This window comes from Gymnoscopelus braueri (genome assembly GCF_963280865.1).
Source record: "Gymnoscopelus braueri genome assembly, chromosome: 19".
Lineage (NCBI taxonomy): Eukaryota > Metazoa > Chordata > Actinopteri > Myctophiformes > Myctophidae > Gymnoscopelus > Gymnoscopelus braueri.
In genome coordinates, this window is record NC_137621.1 from 395001 (window position 1) to 407500 (window position 12500).

The following is a 12500-nucleotide window of genomic DNA, read 5'->3' on the forward strand; positions in this document are numbered from 1 at the left end:
TCCGATTATGCTGTCGGGGACCTTTTTTGGGGCTCGCCGACAAAACCTCCGATCTGATGCAGATCGGGCTGTGATCGGCGAGGTTTTGGTCGCTGTGTGTGAAAGGCTCTGCGAGACGATGTAACCGCGATAATTACGCTCGGCGATGCCTTCCCGAGTGTTTCTAGATATCTATCAGGTTAGATATTCGGCTCTGTCGCCGACTGGACATCAGACAGTATCATACAGTATGAAAGGAGCTGAGGCCACTCTGCGAGGAGATGCACGCTACAGCCAATAAGAGCACATTACAGCCACCGTGGCGGATCTGACCACAACAAACAGTCCCTACCGCAATGTTACCGTCCAGTCCTGTATTAAGTTAAACATTATAAAACAAAATGAGAGAGTGAGCGAGCGTGCTCGATGGGGGGCTGTTTATTTAAGAGGAATTGCACAGACAGAGAGAGAGAGACCGAGAGAGCGAGAGCTGGCTCCATTTGTGATTGTGTGCAGCGTGTATCTGACAGCGTTGCCAGGTTTTGAGAGAAATAAGCAACCAGGTTTGTGAAAACAAGCCCAACAAAAGTGACTATGAGCACTTTAAACCTATATACAAATACATTGGATATTTGAAAATAGCCGATCTACAAGCTCACGTTGTAGATCGGCTATTTTCAAATAAAAATCTTGAAAGAATGTGAAAATTGTGGAATATTTTCCTAATCCACACAGATCTTGTATGGGGGTCTATGGCACAACATATCTTCAGAAGGGGGGAGGTCTGCGGACAGATATTAATTTGGAGGTCCTTTCCAAAATGTTCCAACATTAGGAAACAAGGCCAAATAAGCAACTACACTTTCAAGCAACTTTACAGAAAAACAGGCCCAAAGTCGCTTAATAAGCGGACATGGCAACACTGCTGCGCACTTGACGAGAGAGAGAGAGGGGAGGGAGAGAGTCGCGCATATATCACGGGAGAGGTCGGTTAAAATGAATTGGAATAAAAACAAATGTATGTTTTGGGTGTGGATCTATACCCCCCCCCCCCTTGTGCATGTTGAGATCAGCTGCTCAAGCCAGTCAGGAGAAAAATGTGAGACTGACTTTCCTTAATTATGTGTAGGATAGCCTGATGGTTAGTATTCAATTATTTCTATTATTACATCACATAAAAATATATATATTTGAATATAAAAGTGTAAACTTGATTTAAAAAAATATATTAATATAAACATATAAATATAAATACATCTATATATATATGGTTTTTTTTTATGTTTATTTGACAGGGACAAAAACTACAGTACGTACAAAATCCTGCCGCCCGCCTGCTCACCAGAACCCGATCCAGGGACCACATCAGTCCTGTCCTCCGTGACCTTCACTGACTCCCAGTCAAGCACAGAATTGACTTTAAAATACTAACTGCCTACAAAGCCCTCAAACGCCACGCCCCCGATACCTCTCTGGACTCATCAAACGCCACGCCCCCGATACCTCTCTGGACTCATCAAACGCCACGCCCCCTCCCACGCCCTCAGGTCGGGTGATGCCAACCTCCTAGACACCCTGGTCCCTAAGACACGCCCCCTCCTCCTCCTAGACACCCTGGTCCCTAAGACACGCCCCCTCCTAGACACCCTGGTCCCTAAGACACGCCCCCTCCTCCTCCTAGACACCCTGGTCCCTAAGACACGCCCCCTCCTAGACACCCTGGTCCCTAAGACACGCCCCCTCCTAGACACCCTGGTCCCTAAGACACGCCCCCTCCTAGACACCCTGGTCCCTAAGACACGCCCCCTCCTCCTCCTAGACACCCTGGTCCCTAAGACACGCCCCCTCCTAGACACCCTGGTCCCTAAGACACGCCCCCTCCTCCTCCTAGACACCCTGGTCCCTAAGACACGCCCCCTCCTAGACACCCTGGTCCCTAAGACACGCCCCCTCCTAGACACCCTGGTCCCTAAGACACGCCCCCTCCTAGACACCCTGGTCCCTAAGACACGCCCCCTCCTAGACACCCTGGTCCCTAAGACACGCCCCCTCCTAGACACCCTGGTCCCTAAGACACGCCCCCTCCTAGACACCCTGGTCCCTAAGACACGCCCCCTCCTCCTCCTAGACACCCTGGTCCCTAAGACACGCCCCCTCCTAGACACCCTGGTCCCTAAGACACGCCCCCTCCTAGACACCCTGGTCCCTAAGACACACCCCCTCCTCCTCCTAGACACCCTGGTCCCTAAGACACGCCCCCTCCTCCTCCTAGACACCCTGGTCCCTAAGACACGCCCCCTCCTAGACACCCTGGTCCCTAAGACACGCCCCCTCCTAGACACCCTGGTCCCTAAGACACGCCCCCTCCTAGACACCCTGGTCCCTAAGACACGCCCCCTCCTAGACACCCTGGTCCCTAAGACACGCCCCCTCCTAGACACCCTGGTCCCTAAGACACGCCCCCTCCTAGACACCCTGGTCCCTAAGACACGCCCCCTCCTAGACACCCTGGTCCCTAAGACACGCCCCCTCCTCCTCCTAGACACCCTGGTCCCTAAGACACGCCCCCTCCTAGACACCCTGGTCCCTAAGACACGCCCCCTCCTCCTCCTAGACACCCTGGTCCCTAAGACACGCCCCCTCCTAGACACCCTGGTCCCTAAGACACGCCCCCTCCTAGACACCCTGGTCCCTAAGACACGCCCCCTCCTAGACACCCTGGTCCCTAAGACACGCCCCCTCCTAGACACCCTGGTCCCTAAGACACGCCCCCTCCTAGACACCCTGGTCCCTAAGACACGCCCCCTCCTAGACACCCTGGTCCCTAAGACACGCCCCCTCCTAGACACCCTGGTCCCTAAGACACGCCCCCTCCTAGACACCCTGGTCCCTAAGACACGCCCCCTCCCGCTCCCTCTGGACAAATAAACCATAGATATAGAAACCAAGATACCTCATTGGCCTCTGCAGTTCGTTGGAGCGACTTGTATCGCGGTCGCCATTTTAGAGTAGGAAAGCTACCATTTAAAGTGACTACTGGCCAATCACAGTACGTTGACTACTGGCCAATCACAGCATGTCTAACTGACTTTTGCTGCGTGGCTGCCTCTTACGAAAAGACCCCCACCTGCCTCTGATTGGCCTACCGAACGCCCCCTTCTGTGACACACGCGGAAGCTTTCCTCCTCTAAAATGGCGCCCGAGATACCAATGCCTCAGAGCCGAAGGAGGCGTTTATATGTCTATGTACCTACCTACCTACCGACCTACCTACCTACCTACCTACCTACCTACCTACCTACCTTTATATGTCTATGTACCTACCTACCTACCTACCTACCTACCTACCTACCTACCTACCTACCTACCTACCTACCTTTATATGTCTATGTACCTACCTACCTACCTACCTACCTACCTACCTTTATATGTCTATGTACCTACCTACCTACCTACCTACCTACCTACCTACCTACCTACCTACCTACCTACCTTTATATGTCTATGTACCTACCTACCTACCTACCTACCTACCTACCTTTATATGTCTATGTACCTACCTACCTACCTACCTACCTTTATATGTCTATGTACCTACCTACCTACCTACCTACCTACCTACCTACCTACCTACCTACCTACCTACCTACCTACATATGTCTATGTACCTACCTACCTACCTACCTACCTTTATATGTCTATGTACCTACCTACCTACCTACCTACCTACCTATCTACCTACCTTTATATGTCTATGTACCTACCTACCTACCTACCTACCTTTATATGTCTATGTACCTACCTACCTACCTACCTACCTACCTACCTACCTACCTTTATATGTCTATGTACCTACCTACCTACCTACCTACCTACCTACCTACCTACCTACCTACCTTTATATGTCTATGTACCTACCTACCTACCTACCTACCTACCTACCTACCTACCTTTATATGTCTATGTACCTACCTACCTACCACCTACCTACCTACCTACCTACCTACCTACCTTTATATGTCTATGTACCTACCTACCTACCTACCTACCTACCTACCTACCTTTATATGTCTATGTACCTACCTACCTACCTACCACCTACCTACCTACCTACCTACCTTTATATGTCTATGTACCTACCTACCTACCTACCTACCTACCTTTATATGTCTATGTACCTACCTACCTACCTACCTACCTACCTACCTACCTACCTACCTACCTACCTACCTACCTTTATATGTCTATGTACCTACCTACCTACCTACCTACCTACCTACCTACCTACCTTTATATGTCTATGTACCTACCTACCTACCTACCTACCTACCTACCTACCTACCTACCTACCTTTATATGTCTATGTACCTACCTACCTACCTACCTACCTACCTACCTACCTTTATATGTCTATGTACCTACCTACCTACCACCTACCTACCTACCTACCTACCTACCTACCTTTATATGTCTATGTACCTACCTACCTACCTACCTACCTACCTACCTACCTACCTACCTTTATATGTCTATGTACCTACCTACCTACCTACCTACCTACCTACCTACCTACCTACCTTTATATGTCTATGTACCTACCTACCTACCTACCTACCTACCTACCTACCTACCTACCTACCTTTATATGTCTATGTACCTACCTACCTACCTACCTACCTACCTACCTACCTACCTACCTACCTACCTTTATATGTCTATGTACCTACCTACCTACCTACCTACCTACCTACCTACCTACCTACCTACCTACCTTTATATGTCTATGTACCTACCTACCTACCTACCTACCTACCTACATATGTCTATGTACCTACCTACCTACCTACCTACCTACCTTTATATGTCTATGTACCTACCTACCTACCTACCTACCTACCTACCTTTATATGTCTATGTCTACCTACCTACCTTTATATGTCTATGTACCTACCTACCTACCTACCTACCTACCTACCTACCTACCTACCTACCTACCTACCTACCTTTATATGTCTATGTCTACCTACCTACCTACCTACCTTTATATGTCTATGTCTACCTACCTACCTACCTACCTTTATATGTCTATGTCTACCTACCTACCTACCTACCTACCTACCTACCTACCTACCTACCTTTATATGTCTATGTACCTACCTACCTACCTACCTACCTACCTACCTACCTACCTACCTACCTACCTTTATATGTCTATGTACCTACCTACCTACCTACCTACCTACCTACCTTTATATGTCTATGTACCTACCTACCTACCTACCTACCTACCTTTATATGTCTATGTACCTACCTACCTACCTACCTACCTACCTACCTACCTACCTACCTACCTACCTACCTACCTACCTACCTTTATATGTCTATGTCTACCTACCTACCTACCTACCTACCTACCTACCTACCTACCTTTATATGTCTATGTCTACCTACCTACCTACCTACCTACCTACCTTTATATGTCTATGTACCTACCTACCTACCTACCTACCTACCTACCTACCTACCTACCTACCTTTATATGTCTATGTCTACCTACCTACCTACCTACCTACCTACCTACCTACCTACCTACCTTTATATGTCTATGTCTACCTACCTACCTACCTACCTACCTACCTTTATATGTCTATGTCTACCTACCTACCTACCTACCTACCTACCTACCTACCTTTATATGTCTATGTCTACCTACCTACCTACCTACCTTTATATGTCTATGTCTACCTACCTACCTACCTACCTACCTACCTACCTACCTTTATATGTCTATGTACCTACCTACTTACCTACCTACCTACCTACCTACCTACCTACCTACCTACCTACCTACCTACCTACCTTTATATGTCTATGTACCTACCTACTTACCTACCTACCTACCTACCTACCTACCTACCTACATTTATATGTCTATGTACCTACCTACCTACCTACCTTTATATGTCTATGTACCTACCTACCTACCTACCTACCTACCTACCTACCTACCTACCTACCTACCTACCTTTATATGTCTATGTACCTACCTACTTACCTACCTACCTACCTACCTACCTTTATATGTCTATGTACCTACCTACCTACCTACCTACCTACCTACCTTTATATGTCTATGTACCTACCTACTTACCTACCTACCTACCTACCTACCTACCTACCTACCTACCTACCTACCTACCTACCTTTATATGTCTATGTACCTACCTACCTACCTACCTACCTACCTACCTACCTACCTACCTTTATATGTCTATGTACCTACCTACTTACCTACCTACCTACCTACCTACCTACCTACCTACCTACCTACCTACCTTTATATGTCTATGTACCTACCTACCTACCTACCTACCTACCTACCTACATATGTCTAGGTACCTACCTACCTACCTACCTACCTTTATATGTCTATGTCTACCTACCTACCTACCTACCTACCTACCTACCTTTATATGTCTATGTCTACCTACCTACCTACCTACCTACCTACCTACCTTTATATGTCTATGTCTACCTACCTACCTACCTACCTACCTACCTTTATATGTCTATGTCTACCTACCTACCTACCTACCTACCTACCTACCTACCTACCTACCTTTATATGTCTATGTACCTACCTACTTACTTACCTACCTACCTACCTACCTACCTACCTACCTACCTACCTTTATATGTCTATGTACCTACCTACCTACCTACCTACCTACCTACCTACCTACCTACCTACCTACCTTTATATGTCTATGTACCTACCTACCTACCTACCTACCTACCTACCTTTATATGTCTATGTACCTACCTACCTACCTACCTACCTACCTACCTACCTACCTACCTACCTACCTACCTTTATATGTCTATGTACCTACCTACTTACCTACCTACCTACCTACCTTTATATGTCTATGTACCTACCTACCTACCTACCTACCTACCTTTATATGTCTATGTACCTACCTACTTACCTACCTACCTACCTACCTACCTACCTACCTACCTTTATATGTCTATGTACCTACCTACCTACCTACCTACCTACCTACCTACCTTTATATGTCTATGTACCTACCTACCTACCTACCTACCTACCTACATATGTCTAGGTACCTACCTACCTACCTACCTACCTACCTTTATATGTCTATGTCTACCTACCTACCTACCTACCTACCTACCTACCTACCTACCTACCTACCTACCTTTATATGTCTATGTACCTACCTACCTACCTACCTACCTACCTACCTACCTACCTACCTACCTACCTTTATATGTCTATGTACCTACCTACCTACCTACCTACCTACCTACCTACCTACCTTTATATGTCTATGTCTACCTACCTACCTACCTACCTACCTACCTTTATATGTCTATGTCTACCTACCTACCTACCTACCTACCTACCTACCTACCTACCTACCTACCTACCTTTATATGTCTATGTACCTACCTACTTACCTACCTACCTACCTACCTACCTACCTACCTACCTACCTTTATATGTCTATGTACCTACCTACTTACCTACCTACCTACCTACCTACCTACCTACCTACCTTTATATGTCTATGTACCTACCTACCTACCTACCTACCTACCTTTATATGTCTATGTACCTACCTACCTACCTACCTACCTACCTACCTACCTACCTACCTACCTACCTACCTACCTACCTACCTACCTTTATATGTCTATGTACCTACCTACTTACCTACCTACCTACCTACCTTTATATGTCTATGTACCTACCTACCTACCTACCTACCTACCTACCTACCTTTATATGTCTATGTACCTACCTACTTACCTACCTACCTACCTACCTACCTACCTACCTACCTACCTACCTTTATATGTCTATGTACCTACCTACCTACCTACCTACCTACCTACCTTTATATGTCTATGTACCTACCTACCTACCTACCTACCTACCTACATATGTCTAGGTACCTACCTACCTACCTACCTACCTACCTTTATATGTCTATGTCTACCTACCTACCTACCTACCTACCTACCTACCTACCTACCTACCTACCTACCTTTATATGTCTATGTACCTACCTACCTACCTACCTACCTACCTACCTACCTACCTACCTACCTACCTACCTTTATATGTCTATGTACCTACCTACCTACCTACCTACCTACCTACCTACCTACCTACCTACCTACCTACCTACCTACATATGTCTAGGTACCTACCTACCTACCTACCTACCTACCTACCTACCTACCTACATATGTCTAGGTACCTACCTACCTACCTACCTACCTACCTTTATATGTCTAGGTACCTACCTACCTACCTACCTACCTACCTACCTACCTACCTTTATATGTCTATGTCTACCTACCTACCTACCTACCTACCTACCTACCTACCTACCTTTATATGTCTATGAAATAAACCAATGGGGTGACAGGGCCTTCTCGGCGGCCCCGCCCCGTCACTGTGGAACTCACTCCCAGCTCACATCATATTCGATACGATACAATATTATTATTTTTATTTCTTTTTCAATTATTATCAACATTGGCCATCATCTTCAGTTTAAAATTGCTTTATTTATAAAACACAGAAAAGTAAGTTCTCACTATAAACCCCTTTGTTTCAGAGGACATATGGACACTAATAACAAATATAATATAAATGCTGCATAAATATAAATTTCACTAAAATCATAAGTCATATTCTTGTCATCTTTACCAACCAAGTGTAGCCTAGTTATTAACAGCTTGAACAGAATATCTATAAGCTAGAGAGGGCTTGACTTTGATGCTATAGATTAGATGCAGGCCTATTCGACAGACCTTGATGTATTTAACATTAACGAGCATCAACGAGTGTCAGCTGGACACAGACACAAACACCTGCCCTCTGCAGCGCTCTAAACTGAAAGTGACTGGAGTCTCATGTCTCTCCAAAAGCCCTTGAATATGATAGAATATGATTGGACTAAATATATGAAGGACTAAAGTGATTATGGTAATCTCACATTCCATATAACACACACCATACAGTAAGAACTCCTCTAACTTTCATTAGCCCCCCCCCCCTCCAAAAAAAATAAGAAAAATAAAAAAAAATATATATTTTTTCGATACAGTATGACGTCACGACGATACATATCGTACCGTTTTCATATCTCGATATAACGCGGGACGATATATCGACACACCCCTACTCAAAACCCACCTTTTCAGACTCACATTCCCTACATAAAACCCCAACCTCCGCCCCCCTGTTTCTTTATAGTTTTAACCTTTTTAACTAGTTTTTTCTAATAAAGTTGTTTTCATATCTGTTCTGTAAAGCGACATTGATTACCTAGAAAAGCGATATATAAATCGTATGTATTATTATTATTATTATTTGTATTATTATTATTATATTATAATACAAAAAACAATGTATCAAGTTATAAAAACAAACAAAATATATTTTGTATAGGATCCGAGCACTTGATACATTGTTTTTTGTATTGTCCCTTTCAAATAAACATACAAATTATAATAATATTATATTCAGGATAATTTTGAAGACCAATATTCGAATATCATTTCTGAGGAATGTTAACAGCCCAATGAGGACCACACTACTAGACCTCACACCTAGGACTCACCATGCTACGGTGATACTAGACCTCACACCTAGGACTCACCATGCTACGGTGATACTAGACCTCACACCTAGGACTCACCATGCTACGGTGATACTAGACCTCACACCTAGGACTCACCATGCTACGGTGATACTAGACCTCACACCTAGGACTCACCTAACCCCTGCTCATGATGCTAGGGTGATACTAGACCTCACACCTAGGACTCACCTAACCCCTGCTCATGATGCTAGGGTGATGCTAGACCTCACACCTAGCACTCACATAACCCCTGCTCATGATGCTAGGGTGGGATGGCTCAGGGTAGAGGACAGAACAGGCCACGCCACACCACAAAGACACCCATGTACCTGTCAGACTACTTCAATAATGTTAAAGACACACACCAGACACCAGAGGGAGCTCCACTGAACTCATTCAACCCAGATTTGGCACCAACATGGGGTTAATTCTACTGCTATAGACACACACGACCGGAAGCGGAAGGCCTAAAAATTCACGCCCACTTTTGACACAGCGCCGCTACTCGGGGTCCGTTAGAACGATGAACTGCAGCTCTCAATGCATTCTCTATGAGAGGCATTGTAAAATACCGTCATTTCACTGGTTAACTACTGAGGCTGTAGCGATTTTTTTTGTGTTCTAATAAACTGTCCCATTTGTTTAATTTGTCCTTTTTAATGTCCCATATCTGTCATCTCGATATACTACCCACAATATACTATAATATACTCCATCAGTATGTCAAAACCGCTAGCATCGGAGATCTAGAGTTTAAGTGGTCGCATGGTATATACGTCACGGACGCATCCCTTGAGGTTTTCAATACCCAGAAAACTGGCGAAAGTGGCCGTTTTCAATATGTTTTGGTCATTATCTCTGGAACAGAAGGTCCAATCTGCTCAGTTCAAAGCTTGTTGGATGCGTGACTTTGAGGACATTAAGCACGCATTGACACCTTTCGGGTTATTTGTTTTTTTTAGGGGAGGCGAGATCTTAGTTGGGCAGGCGACCGCCTCTCCTGCCTCTACAGTGGGTACGCCACTGGTCGGCGCTCGTAAAGACAGCGATGTCACTGAAATTCGACAACTTGTCTGTCTGCCGTCTACCCTCTGCTGTGTTAACATTATGGGTAACTCGTTAAAGTGGCAAATTAAATGTGAAACACATCAACTATTAAGAAAACAAGAAGATATGTTGACAAAGACACTCCATACATTTGGAAACATATTTTTATTTAAATCAATATCGTCTCCAGTTAATGTAGGAATATTTTAAAAGTAGGCTAATTCTCATATCCTCTCATAGGGAATGCATTGACAGCTGCAGTTCATCGTTCTAACGGACCCCGAGTAGCGGCGCTGTCTCAAAAGTGGGCGTGGATTTGTAGGCCTTCCGCTTCCGGTCGTGTGTGTCTATGCCACCAGAATGTGGAATGCCATAACAAACAAAGTGTGACTCTTTACCCTCCTTCTAAAGAGCTCCTGTCTATTTGTAAATGGTCCTAGAAAAGTATTCTAAGCTTAACATGACCCCCCCCCCAAACTGTTTACTGTACATATAAGTTCATTGCTACTAGTGTTGATGATGTATTGTATATTACTGTATATTATTGTCTTTAAATGTCTTCATGAATTGAATACACAGGACCACAATGGAAACAATCTCCAACACTGGAGTTTAATCTGTCATCTAGTCCATTTATTTACTGTTTCATTCATTGTCTCCGCCAGGCCGAAAGGCATGGCGAGAGAGTATGTTTTGCCCCCTGTCCGTCCGTCCTGTCTGTGTGTTAGCAGCTAATCTCCGACACCGTTGGCCCGGTCGCTCCGAAACTGTGCACACACACTCCCTGGATGCCAATTCAGAACCTCTGCCCCAATTTTTTCACATGGGCCTGTTATAGCGCCCCCAGGAGGCCGATTTGTGCAAAACCCATTTTTTTACATTACTCCTACAGATTTGATCCAAACGTCATGCAAATCGGTACACAGTATCTCTATAGTCATGTGATCAACACGAATCTGTCCGATTTCCCATAGTCCATCCTCATTGCCTATGGTTGGCTTCCAAAGTTTGCAGGATTGGTACGTTTTGAACAAAAAGCCTCAAACTATGCACGCAGCTTGCGATTTCCGTGAATTTTAACACGCACATTCCCACTAGGCCGAGGAAGAAATGCCACCCTTTTCACATTGGCCTGTTATAGCGCCACCAGCAGGTCTAATTTAGCAAAACACATTTTTGGAACAAAATGCCTCAAATCATGAATGCAGTGTCTGATTGCCGTGAAAGACCTAACAATAAATGGCACCCTTTTCACATTGGCCTATTAGCGCCACCAGGAGGCCAGAATAACGTACCTGACCTGGCGGAGACCTGTGCTCCGAGGAGCACTTTTTCTTGTTTCACATCATTTACACATCATGCAGCCGTATAAATACTGCTCCAAAATAGACACAGTAAATAAAATACGAAATATCTATATCTATATAGAAATCTCTCTCCTTATATGTATAGTTATAGTTATGTCATATATAGGTTATATCATAGACCTTATATGTATAGTTATAGTTATGTCATATATAGGTTATATCATAGACCTTATATGTATAGTTATAGTTATGTCATATATAGGTTATATCATAGACCTTATATGTATAGTTATGACCCCACATGTAGTCTGAGGGAAGTTGTTTTTCTGTACATTCCTGCTTTCCACTGGGAAAAGGAAGACATGGCTACAGAGTTACTGAAGGGCTGAGCATGTAGAACTGATTTCCTGCTTTAACTAGAACGCTGTGCTCATCCTCAGAGAGCAGATCTCTGCCAGGCCGGGTGGTCTACCCAGGGCCTGCA

General features: G+C 44.8%; 1 protein-coding gene across 1 annotated transcript in view; it reads right to left on the reverse strand.

The window, feature by feature from the left end:
- gphna (gephyrin a) overlaps nucleotides 1-12500 on the reverse strand; it is a 105056-nt gene that overhangs the window by 90234 nt on the left and 2322 nt on the right. The gene's annotated exons all lie outside the window — the stretch shown is intronic.